Raw genomic sequence first — 13,303 nt, forward strand, 5'->3', positions numbered from 1 at the left:
TTCAAACCCTTGGTGAATGCTTTAGTCGCCCATTCGTCCGGAACAACCGGAAAGCGGCATCCTTCCTTTTTTGAACCGGGTAACGAACTCCCGCAGCAACTCGGACTCTTCTTGTGCAATTTTGAATATGTCGACCTTTCGGGCCTACACATTTCTAGCCCCTGCATGAGCCTTAATAAAAGAATCTGCAAGCATCTCAAAGGAATCTATGTAATGCTCGGGTAACAGCGAATACCACGTCAAGGCTCCCCTCGTGATAGTCTCTCCAAATTTCTTCAGCAAAACAGATTCAATCTCGTGAGGAGCTAAATCATTCCCCTTTTCCGCCGTTGTATAGGTGGTAATATGCTCCCGAGGGTCTGAAGTTCCATCATACTTTGGCACGTCGGGCATTTTAAACTGCCTCAGGATTAATTCAGGTGTCGCGCTTGGTTTGTACGGCAACTGAGTATAATTTTCTGAGTTCGGACCTTTTAGCACCGGTGGTACGCCCAGGATTTGGTCCATCCGGGCATTCACCTTTCTCATAAATCGTAAGATTTCATTCTTGAAGGGATCGTTTTCGTTATTGGGGCCAGATCTGCTCCCCCCAGCTCCACCGGAACCAGCCTCGCCCCTCAGGGTGTTGTTGTCGACCCTCTGTGTTATTTGATTTGCGGGAGCGCCGGAAGGAACTGGACCTCGCCTATTCGCGTTATTGGAAGCCCCGATAACGCTTGTTTCAACTCCGTCATAACCGAATTCTGCCGTGTGAGGTGGCCTAGAATGATTGCTTGTTGCTCTTGTATGACCCCCACCGCATTAACAACATTCTCCTCTTCCGCATCATCGAGAGTCGCCTCCCCAACATGTCGTGGATACTGCCTGTTGTGGACCGGTGAGGCATCGTTCCCCTTATTGTGGGTATCACTGACTGAATCCTCATGATGAGCCTGGTCTCTTTGAACCTCAGGATTGTGCGTGTTGTTAACACCATTATCTGCCATCTTTTATGACTTTTGCTAAGACAAACAATCAGAACACGTTAGTAAAAGAGACAAGGATCAACTTAATTACACGGATGTCTAGGCCCCACGGTGAGCGCCAAACTGTTGACCCGTGAAATGGTAAAGTTGAATTTATACGTGATTTCTAGACAAGTGAATTAATTTGATCCTGAAATAATAAAATAATTGTAGAAAAATGCAATACTTAGCCTTGAAGTGAAGATAAAATAGCAGAAATAGTGATTCCGGGAGCAAGGTTTCCGAGCACAACAGCGATCAAATCATGTAATAAGAAGATAAATATATAGAGCTTTGAATTGATTATAATATAAGTTTGCCAGAAAATTCGTGTCCTTTAAAATGATGGTAGAGCTCACTATTTATAGTTGCACCTAAGGAACAATGTCTTAGGATCAAGCCCCTCTTAAATGACAATTATGAGTTGAAGAATGTGTAACGGAAGGCAGTGAATGTTATATTCTCTATAACGGACCGTGCATTTAATGTTGTAGAATATTCTTCATTGAATGCTACCGGGTGGCAGGTATTTATTTTGCCTTTATGAATCCGGTAACAAATGAGATCGTTGCCTACGGTTCTGACTGTCTTCTGTTTTCGACTCCACATGTCGCTTTCTCACATGATCATTTAATATGAACATATTTTACCTTATACAGATACAAGAAATAAAATGGTAATATCATTAAAAATAAACTTGAATGACCCTGCTCTTGTACATGTCAAGTAGAGCATTTATTTCTCAAAATCCATCTCCAAATTAATTAACAGTAAGCAACATCACTACACATTTTCCATATGAATTATATTGTTTCATTTTCAACTTTCAGGGACAATTGAGCAAGCCGCCATGAGTGGTCATGTATGTGTAACATTTTTCACACTTGTCTCTATTGCCGTATTGGCCAGGTGGAACACATCTGCATCTTTCTCAGCACGTCGTGCATGCTCTTAGACACACATTCTGCCTTGAATGCGACTTGCACCTCACCATGCAAAGTGGAGTACACTCTGCACATATTGTTCATTGTATCCAACACTTAGCTAGCGTTTGACAATAGATCCCAAATTTATTTTTGAAAAATCTGGTTTAGGTGAAGTTTGGTTTGAAGATGAAAATATGTTTGGACATACGTTTTCAAAACATATTTTCCAACTTTATTTCGGAAAAACATGTATATAATTCCCAAGTTTTGGGATTTTGGCCTGAGCTGATTTTGGGATTTGACCAAAATATGTGCAAAATTTATGGCCAAACATGAGTTTTGAAAATAAATCCCAAATTTATTTTAGCAAAACTCATGGCCAAACGGGGCTTTATTACCAAAGATCATTCCAAGAAAAAAGATATATTCCTTTTGTTCCAATTTTATATGACACTAGTATCCGACGCTTATTATCTCATCCATTGGTTAAGGTGACATGAGCAGCGGTGAAGAGGATCTACGCAATGCACGCATCGATTCTCCACATTCGGGCATTAACTTCCACATTTTCCTTCCAGAAACTGATAATAGAGAGAGAAACACAGACTCTGATCAGAGAAGGAAGTAGTAGAGATAGAAAGGAAGAGTGAAGCAAAATGGATCCCGTAGCCACAAATTGCATTGGCAAATACGATTCTGAAGTCGCAAACTTTTTAATGCGATTTACAAGTCGTACAATGCGACTTACGATTCTCAATTTATACTGCCGCTTAAACACAATAGTCAATTTGTAAGTTGCAATTGCAAATACGATTTATAAGTCGCAACTGTCAAATGCCATTAAAAGTCACTTTTTCAAATACGATTTATAAGTCGCAGCTTTCAAATACGATTATAAGTGGCATTTGATACATCACATTTGGTAAATGGAATTTATATGATAAATGCAATTTCAAACGATTTATAAGCCTCATTTGATAGAGTCACATTTACCAAGCAATTTATAAGATTTACCAATTATTTCATAAGTGGCATTTGTAAGTGTCTTTCTTTCGGTTCGTTTCAATTAAGATTGACATTTTTTTTATATTTTTTAACTCTTGAACTTGGAAGTCCTTTTACCCTTTATAATATTTTCTTCTAGCCATTAAAATATCATAACATATTTAAAGAACACAAGTTTTAGTGATACTTTTGGTCAGTGACGGAGGCAGGATCTCCGTGAAGGGGGTTCAAAAAAAAAATTTAAAAAAAATTGTAACTAGTGGGAATTGAACCTATGATCTTCGGAAGATTTTGAACCTCCTTGACCACTAAACTATACTTTTGCGATGTGTTAACGGGGTTCAAAACTTAATATATAGAGGTAAAAAAACAGATTTGCCTCATATATACAGTGTAATTTTTCGACGAACGAGGTTCGGGTGAACCACTTCCGTCCCCCTAAATCCGCCCCTGCTTTTGATATGTCTCTGTGACTAGTCAAACACTTTCATATAAAATGGAGCATAGTGAGTACCTTTTTTGTTCCTTAGTTGAGGAGGAGGAGAAGATGGTGGTGCCTTGATTGCTGGAGGAGGAGTTGGTGCCTCCGCTGGCGAGGGAGGAGGGGGCACCGTCTTTCTTGGTGGATACGCGGTGGTTGGTGGCTTAGGGACTGAAGCAGGTGCTTTGACTGGTGGTGGGGGACTCGAATATGCCTTACCCTTTGAGCTACCAAGGGCAGATTCCACTTTGCTGTTTGCTTTCTGAAATCGTAAGGACCAAAGGTTAATTTCTTATTTATGCCGATCTGTATTATTTTTGTTGGTATTTTAAGTATATTAAATGCTTAAAAGAGGGTGAATGGAAAATGGAGAATGATTGATTAATTTTTTGGACCAAATTTGTTTGTTAATAGTAAATATTAACAGAAATATTATTAAATATCCATTTTAATAACAAAATATTAATATCAAATCCAAGAATATTATTATTAAAATCCAACCATTTCCAATTTTCCGTTTTCTGTTTTGGTAACAGAAAATTAACTACCTTCTTCAATTTTCCCTCTTTATTGTTGAGTAAATAGCCATTTATGTTATGGCATTTATGCTGTGGCCGTTTTGCTTAAACAACCATTCTGAAGAGTTGCACCTATTCAGATTTCATCCCAACATTGGCTATAAATACAAGTCCATTCTCTCAGATTTTCCACGATTTTCTGAGTTTCTCCTCCTTCTTCTACATCGTTTTAACTTCAAAGAAAGCAACAACAAGTGTGATTTGCTACCGAACTTTGTGTTCGCTGAAACACTGGGGGTTTGAAGTACCACTACACCAATGTGTAATTCGTTCTATCCTGGGAGGAAATAATCCATAACCTTGGGTACTAGGAGGGGATAAAATTCCATAAGGAAATATTGTGAATTCAGTGGGCTCGGATTAACTTTTTTTCGTTTACATTTTCTGTTTATATGTTGTTTTATCTTTTCCAGAATTAGTTTACAAATACAGTTTATTAACAAGCTTAAGGAATTTAATTTGTATTCTGTATTTGTGTTATATTCACTGTTTTGGAGTTTAAAACCTTTGTGATTTTTTACTCTGTTGGAGATTAAAATCTACGTGATTTTAACGTTTGCTTGTGTCATTCTTTTACAGAGATGACTAATAATAACGGGAACCAGGCTGTTCCAATGGTGACTATCAATGCATTAACAAGCCGAACACCGGCGTTGGCACCGGCCAAGAAACCCGAAAAAATTTCCAGGTTAGATTTCAAGCAGTGGCAGCAGAAGATGTTTTTCTACTTGACTATTTTAAGTCTGTAGAAGTTCATTAAGGAAGATGTTCCTGTTCTGCCCGATGAAACTCTAGAGAATGAACACTTTCTCGTGATTGAGGCGTGGAAGCATTCTGATTTTCTGTGCAAGAATTATGTTCTTAGCTGACTGGAGGACGATTTGTATAATGTCTACAGTGGCGTGGAGACGTCAAAAGAATTGTGGACTGCGCTTGAAAAGAAATACAAAACTGAAGATTGCCGAGTTGAAGAAATTCGTTGCCACCAAGTTTTTGGACTACAAAATGGTAGATAGCAAGTCCGTTATTACCCAAGTCCAGGAATTGCAAGTCATTATTCACGATCTCCTTGTTGAAGGTATAAATCAAACTAATACTGATGTTGAAAGTAGTAATCTTAGTATTTTTACTAACAGAATTTTCATTGAAGGTCTTTTCATCAATGAAACATTCCAAGTAACAGCGATGATTGAGAAGTTGCCTCCTTTGTGGGAGGACTTCAAAAACTACTTGAAACACAAATGCAAGGAGATGTCCCTTGAAGATCTCATTGTTCGGTTGAGAATCGAAGAGGACAACAAAGCTGCTGAAAAGAGAGGCCGTGGAAACTCAACAATAATGGGAACAAACATTGTTGAGGATATTTCTCAAAATAAGAGAAAGAGGAAGCAGACTTCTGGACCGAAAAGCAACCCAAGAAAGAAGCGGTTCAACGGAAATTGCTACAACTGTGGAAAAGCTGGGCACAAATCTACGGAGTGCCGTGCTCCGAAGAAAGACAAGAAGAAGGGTCAAGCAAACATGGTTGAAAAGCATGAAGATGTTGATGACTTGTGTGCCATGCTTTCTGAATGCAACCTGGTGGGAAATCCTAAGGAGTGGTGGATTGATTCTGGAGCCACTCGCCATGTTTGTGCTGTTAGGGAAGCCTTTGCAACATATACTCCTATTGGACCCGAAGAGACTCTTTCTATGGGAAATGTTGCAACCGCCAAGATTGAAGGATGTGGGAAGATCTTTCTGAAGATGACTTCTCGCAAGGTGGTGACTTTGAACAACGTCCTTCATGTTTCCGAGATTAGGAAGAATTTAGTCTCTGCTGGACTTCTTGTTAAGAATGGTTTTAAGTGTGTTTTTATTTCCGATAAGGTTGTAATAAGTAAGAACGAAATATTTGTAGGAAAAAGGTACCTCACTGAGGGCCTTTTCAAGCTGAATGTAATGGTTGTTGAGAATAATAATAAAATTTCAGTTTCGTCTTACTTACTTGAGTCAAATGAATTATGGCATATACGTCTGGGTCATGTCAATTATAAAACCTTGCGGAAAATGATTAACTTGGAAGTATTGCCTAAGTTTGAATGCGACAAATCAAAATGTCAAATATGTGTGGAATCTAAGTATGCTAAACATCCTTATATGTCAGTTGAAAGGAATTCAAATCCTTTAGACTTAATTCACACAGATATTTGCGACATGAAGTCAATACCATCTCGCGGTGGAAAGAAGTATTTCATAACTTTTATTGACGATAGTACTCGATATTGTTATGTTTACTTACTTAATAGTAAAGATGAAGCAATAGACGCTTTGAAGCAATACAAAAATGAAGTTGAAACGCAACTTAACAAGAAAATCAAAATGATAAGAAGTGATAGGGGTGGTGAATATGAATCTCCTTTGAACAAATATGTTTAGAATATGGAGTTATTCATCAAACAACGGCCCCTTACACTCCTCAATCCAATGGGATTGCGGAAAGAAAGAATCGTTCATTAAAGGAGATGATGAACGCATTGTTGATAAGTTCTGGTTTGCCACAGAGCTTTTGGCGGGAAGCCGTTCTTACGGCTAACCGAATACTAAATCGAGTACCCCATAGCAAAACACAATCCATTCCATATGAAAAATGGAAAGGAAGAAAACACTTGAATTATTTTAAAGTGTGGGGGTGTTTGGCAAAAGTGCAAGTTCCTAAACCCAAAAGGGTAAAAATAGGACCGAAAACCGTTGATTGTGTTTTCATAGGATATGCAATCAATAGTAAAGCATATCGATTTCTGGTTCATAAATCAGAAAATCCCGACATTCATAATAATACGTTTATAGAATCAGACAATGCTGAGTTCTTTGAAAATATATATCCGTATAAAAAGGAATGTGAGTCGATTGGTGAAGGATCTAAACGACCTCGGGAAGAAACAAAAGAAAGTACATTTAATCAGGAGGATCCAAGACGTAGTAAACGACAAAGAATGTCTACTTCATTTGGACCAGATTTTGTGACTTTCTTATTGGAGAATGAGCCTCAAACATTTAAAGAAGCTATGTCTTCTTCGGAATCATTGTTTTGGAAAGAGGTAGTCAATAGTGAAATAGAATCCATATTGAACAACCATACATGGGAATTGGTTGATCTTCCTCCTGGAAATAGACCGTTGGGTTCTAAATGGATCTTTAAGAGGAAAATGAAAGATATGGCACTATTGACAAATATAAGGCAAGACTTGTAGTCAAAGGGTATAGACAACGAGAAGGTCTTGACTACTTTGATACATACTCTCCAGTTACAAGAATTACGTCCATACGGATGTTAGTAGCATTAGCTGCAGTGTATGGTCTTGAAATTCATCAAATGGATGTTAAGACGGCCTTCTTAAATGAAGAGTTGGAGGAAGAAATCTACATGGAACAACCTGAAGGGTTTGTGGTTATAAGTAAAGAAAAGAATGTATGTAGACTTGTTAAGTCCCTTTACGGACTAAAACAAGCACCCAAACAATGGCATGCGTAATTTGACCAAACAATGTTGTCAAATGGTTTTCAAATAAATGAATGTGATAAATGTGTGTACATTAAAATGTTCCAAATCACATAGTCATTGTTTGCTTATATGTGGACGATATGCTAATAATGAGTAATGACATTGCCAACATAAATGACTAAGCGTATGCTAACTCGCAAGTTCGATATGAAAGACTTGGGAGTTGCTGATTTAATTCTGGGAATTAAGATCCATAAGACTCCTCAAGGTCTGGCATTGTCACAATCTCATTATATTAAGATAGTACTTGAAATATTCAAGCACTTAGGATTTAAAGTTGCAAAGACTCCAATTGACGTGAATCTTGCGTTATCAAAGAACAAAGGTCAAAGCATATCACAATTGGATTATGCTCGTGTGTTGGGATTCTTAATGTACATCATGAATTGTACACGACCAGATATAGCTTGTGCTATAAGTAAATTGAGTCGATACAGGAGCAATCCAGGTCAATCTCAGTGGATGGCAATGAAACGAGTTTTGGGATATTTAGAACATACCCAGGGCTTTGCTTTGCACTACAGTAAATATCCTGCAGTGATTGAGGGATACTGTGATGCAAATTGGATCACCGGTTCAACTGATTCTAAGTCCACAAGTAGATATGTCTTCACTATTGGTGGAGGAGCGGTATCTTGGAAGTCATCCAAACAAACTTGTATTGCCCGCTCTACAATGGAGGCTAAATTCATAGCCTTAGATAAAGCCGGTGAAGAAGCTGAATGGCTCCGGAATTTCTTGGAAGACATTCCATTTTGGCCCAAACCGTTGGCACCAATGTGCATACATTGCGATAGTCAATCGACATTGGAAGGCCTGGGAGCGTTATGTATAATGGTAAATCTCGTCATATACGACGAAGACATAAAACCGTTAAGCAATTACTCTCTAGAGGAATTATCACGATTGACTATGTAAAGTCAAGCGATAATGTGTCGGATCCTCTTACAAAAGGCCTAACTAGAGAGGTAGTTGAGAAATCATCAAGGGGAATGGGACTATGGCCGAGAACAAGTCATTGTGGCGGTAACTCTACCTAGAAGAGTGGAGATCCCAAGATCTAGGTTCAAGGAGATCAAACAAAGTCATTAATGACGGTTCAACATTGTCAACTAAAGTTTTGGTCCATTCTCGAGATGAGACAATGTTCAGTAACAAAGGATAAAGCATTAAGGCTTTTTAATGATTTCTAAATTTGATACGAGGTATATCAAATAGTATATCTACAGGATGACACATTTAGGAATCACCTATGTGAGTGTGAAGTGTTAGCCGCTTCAAGGAGAATTTTGTAAGGCCAGTTCTCTACGCACTTACGAAACCAGGCGGTATTCATGGCTGAAACGAACACAACAATGAGAACCAAAGACGGTTAAGGGTTGATTTTGTGACTTATGGTTGTCTAGATATACACCAAAGTTTGACGGTTCAAAAATATCAAATCTACCGATTGACCGAGTATATCCGACATAAGTTCACTACGGAAAGTTCAAAGGGAAACCTACTTATCCAAATGCAATTAATCTTTGCTTGCGAGTCACACAGTTTTTCATGCATATTTCCGTGATATAGCCATTCCCCATTCATGTGGGGGATTGTTGGGATTTTAAGTATATTAAATGCTTAAAAGAGGGTGAATGGAAAATGGAGGGAAATGAAATTTTAAGTTCCCCCCTTGACGAAGGAACATTGTCCCATATTGGAAGAGGAAGAGGTTTTAATGGGTATATAAGCAATTGCTCTTCTTCTACTCTTAAAGAGTTGAGAAGAAGGCAAGCCTCGCGCCGTCGTCGTCGTCGCTCGCTCGGCTTCGGCTTCGGCTTCGGCTTCGGATTTGGATTCGGATTTGGATTTGGTCAAATGATTGATTGATTAATTTTTTGGACCAAATTTATTTGTTAGTAGTAAATATTAATAGAAATGTTATTAAATATCCGTTTTAATAACAAAATATTAATATTAAATCCAAGAATATTAATATTAAAATCCAACCGTTTCCAATTTTCCGTTTTCTGTTTTGGTAACAGAAAATTAACTACCCTCTTCAATTTTTCCTCTTTATTTTCCATCTTTATTGTTGAGTAAATAGCCATTTTTGTTATGGCATTTATGCTCTGGCTGTTTTGCATAAACAGCCATTCTGAAGAGTTGCATAAACAGCTATAAATACAAGTCCATTCTCTCAGATTTTTCATACGATTTTCTGAGTTTCTCCTCCTTCTTCTGCATTGTTTTAACTTACTACCCAGTGCTTTATTTCTGTCACGAGGATGCATAGAAGTCAAAGTTCTGATGATCATAATATTGGGGGAACTACAATACCCGGCATAGGCAGTACTATGTATTGTATTTTCTAGTTTTATAAGTTTTTACGGTATCAATATTACATGCCAAAAATTTTTTTCCTAAGATGTCTGTATTGATGTGAAAAATGCTCTCGTTGAGAGTTGAACTCAAGACCTCCCGCTTACTAAACGGGTGCTCTAACCAACTGAGCTACGAGAGCCTTGTTAAAGAATGCCAATTTTTTATTGTTTGTTAAGACTTCATCAAGAAAATCTTTTTGAAATTATATCAAATTTCAATTCTTCTCTTCTTTTTTTTTGAGACTTGAGGTGATCCAGTTTATTAAATTCTAGTATATAATAAAAACATAATATATACTTAAAAATAAGTATACACGAAATAAAACTATCACATAAAGAATATTATAACAATATAGGAGTAATTTAATGCTAGAAGTTGCTAATTTTGACAATTGATATCGTATAAATCAATTTTACTTTGTTTATTTTAATGCTTAAAATCTTTCAAAAGAATGAAATAGAATTGGGAAAATATGACCTTAAAAAGGAAACGGGAATGTGGTATGTCCGTAACTCCATCCATAAGTTGTCCTTTTTTGCTAATTCTTTTCTTCAATATTTTCTATTACAAAATTAATCTAAAAGAATCAACAATAACCCAGTAAAATCCCACTAGTGGGGTCTGCGGAGGGTAGTGTATACGCAGACCTTACCCCCACCCCGAAGGAGTAGAGAGGCTGTTTCCGAAAGACCCCCGGCTCAAGAGAATAAAAAGACAAAAGGAGATAATATTAGTTTCACCACAGAAATCATAGGAAAAAATAGGAACAACATGAAATCCAGAAGAAAGATGCAAAGCAAAAGCGATGGCTAGTAAATAGGTCCTGCACTGAAAAGTGAAATAGTAAGATACAACATTGCCACTAGCTATCTTAGACAAAAACCCTACCAGACTAGGCTCACAAAGGTACAAAGTAAGGCAAGACTCAACTACCTCCTAACCTGCAACCCTAATACTCGACCTCCACATCTACTATCAAGTGTCATGTCCTCAGAAATCTGAAGCCTCGCCATATCCTGCCTGATCACCTCTCCCCAATACTTCTTAGCTTAAGCTAAAAGAATCACTACTACTCCCTCCGTTCCAGTTTATGTGAACCTATTTCTTTTTTGGTCTGTTCCAAAAAGAATGACCTCTTTCTAAATTTGGAAATAATTTAGTTTAAACTTACAATTCTACCCTTAATGAGAAGCTTTTATAACCACACAAATACTCTGGGCTCCTTTTTGACTTGTTTAGGACCACAAATTCTAAAAATCTTTATTTTTCTCTTAAACTTCGTGCTCAGTCAAACAAGTTCACGTAAGATGGAACGGAGGGAGTACTAGTTTGTGCGGCCCCAAGTGCTTGGGGGTCTAAAGCAAATGCTTTATTTTCTTGGCCCTCCAGCCGCCCCTGATTCCACATGTTCTTTTTCTTAAGGCTGTATGCATAGTTAACTAAGAGAATATCAATTGTGAAAAAAGTGAAAAAGAAAATACAAAGTTGTAAAGAGACATACAGTGGAAGTAACCAGAAGAAAAATAGAAAAGAGAATTGGCATAATTTGAAAGCCATATTGTTGAATCCAGGCAACTGCAGAAAGAAAGCAGATAGGAGCTAAAGCTAATTGGTGAATAATTTAGGACATAAGCGAAGGGTATAAATAGGGCGTTAGGACAGACAAAATCATGGAAAGGAGCTAAGCTAGTACTCTTATGTAAGATACTAATGATGTTCTGTTACTATCAAGTGCCAGCTAACTTGGATACAGCCATTTATTAGCTAGATGGAAGATCATGTCACTGGGCGGAGTATGATTTGAAGTTTAAGAGTTCTGAATTTACTACGGAACTTATAGCTTATTTCAATTAAATATATATTTCTAATACAAATATAAAGTCTAAACAAAAGTTATTGAATTCGTTTAAACTCCCGCCTAGTATTCTAGCTCCTCTCCAGCATGTCATGGAACAAGAGTCTAGGAGTAGATTCCCAAATTATGATTATTGTTTCAATTCACACCCTGAATTGACAAAAGTTATTCAAGAAGGGGGTGATTTGTGTGGTACCCAATTTTCACTTAACTTGATTATAGAAGGACTTGGTTCTTCTATGTGTTCCAACTACTACTGTTGCGGAATAATAAGTAAAGAAAATAAAGAGCGCAGAGATTTTACGTGAAAAACACCTGGCTCAAAAGGTGAAAAAACCACGACCTACTTTCCAGTAGGGTTTTCCCAAACTCTTCACTAAAATCACTGAGCCAAAAACTGCATTTACAAAAACTCTTTTGTAAACCTATGATTAACTCTAATCCCGTTGTGGCACACAGCCTCAACTGTTGCGACAACTTCAAGTTAACTCTAACTTGAAAGCTCTAAGTACCTAATACAATTGCTTCTATAAAAGCTGAAAGGTACAATGTAAAATCAGCTACTACAATTGAACTAGAATAAAAGATAGACTCTTGGAACTGGTTCTTCTATCTGGTTCAAGTAACTTCAGAATTGTACGCTTGAATCACACATAAATTGCTTGCAAAATTGCCTTGCTATTTCGCTCTCAATTCACGTTTAACTTCTGCTTATGTGCATTACCTGCAAAAGAGAACAACACTGATATTTAAGGAGTTAGCAATTAGAGATTGACTAGGATACAGACGCTACTCTTCCATGGTGGAAGAGTTCTAGTTGATCTCATACTCTAACTCTATCATTTTCCTAAACCGTGTTCTCTTTGTGTAATGAGTCTTTCTCCTTATCCAATATGCAACCTTTTCGATCATGACCAGGAGATATTACTTCTGATAAGTTAGGTGTATCTCCTTCACGTGCATCTCACATATTTGGGTTGATCACAACTGTGCTGTACAAAATGGACCTGGTCCATGTCTGAGTTCTTCTGTCAGTTTTCAAAACTTCACATTTAGTCGGGCCAACAAACCCACATGCCGCTGGGCTCGTAATTAACTAATATTTTTACATGAGATAACAGGGTATGCTTTTGCTTTCTTATTTATGTTTCAACAATGTTTGTCTTCTCAAGCAAGAGCATTTCTGCCTTCGGACCCATATGGGAATCTAAAATTTAAATTCAGTGAGTTAAGAATATATGTCATATATATTATACTAGTATATATTTTTAAAACTATGTTCATTTCAAAACATTTCTTCCGTTTCCAATATACAGCAACAACCTTCTTAAGTTCCTTCATAATATAGTGCTATTCTGCTGAGGATGGTTTATTTAAGAAACTGAATACTATTATTTGATATAAGAAAAATAGGATGATAGTTGTTTGCTCAAAAAATGTTACACATCTTACGAGTACAAAACAATATAAATTAATCCCGGGATAATCATAGCAAATCGTAATAATCCGTTGGACCAATTGATTATTACGATTTGCTATGATT

General features: G+C 37.3%; 1 non-coding gene across 1 annotated transcript; it reads right to left on the reverse strand.

Annotated features, from left to right (window-relative positions):
* Positions 1-9,970: 9,970 nt before the first annotated feature.
* Positions 9,971-10,044, reverse strand: TRNAT-AGU. The gene has a single exon. It is a non-coding gene; the product is annotated as a tRNA-Thr (tRNA).
* Between the last annotated feature and the right edge of the window lie 3,259 nt (positions 10,045-13,303).

Source organism: Nicotiana attenuata, unplaced genomic scaffold (assembly GCF_001879085.1).
Source record: "Nicotiana attenuata strain UT unplaced genomic scaffold, NIATTr2, whole genome shotgun sequence".
NCBI lineage: Eukaryota > Viridiplantae > Streptophyta > Magnoliopsida > Solanales > Solanaceae > Nicotiana > Nicotiana attenuata.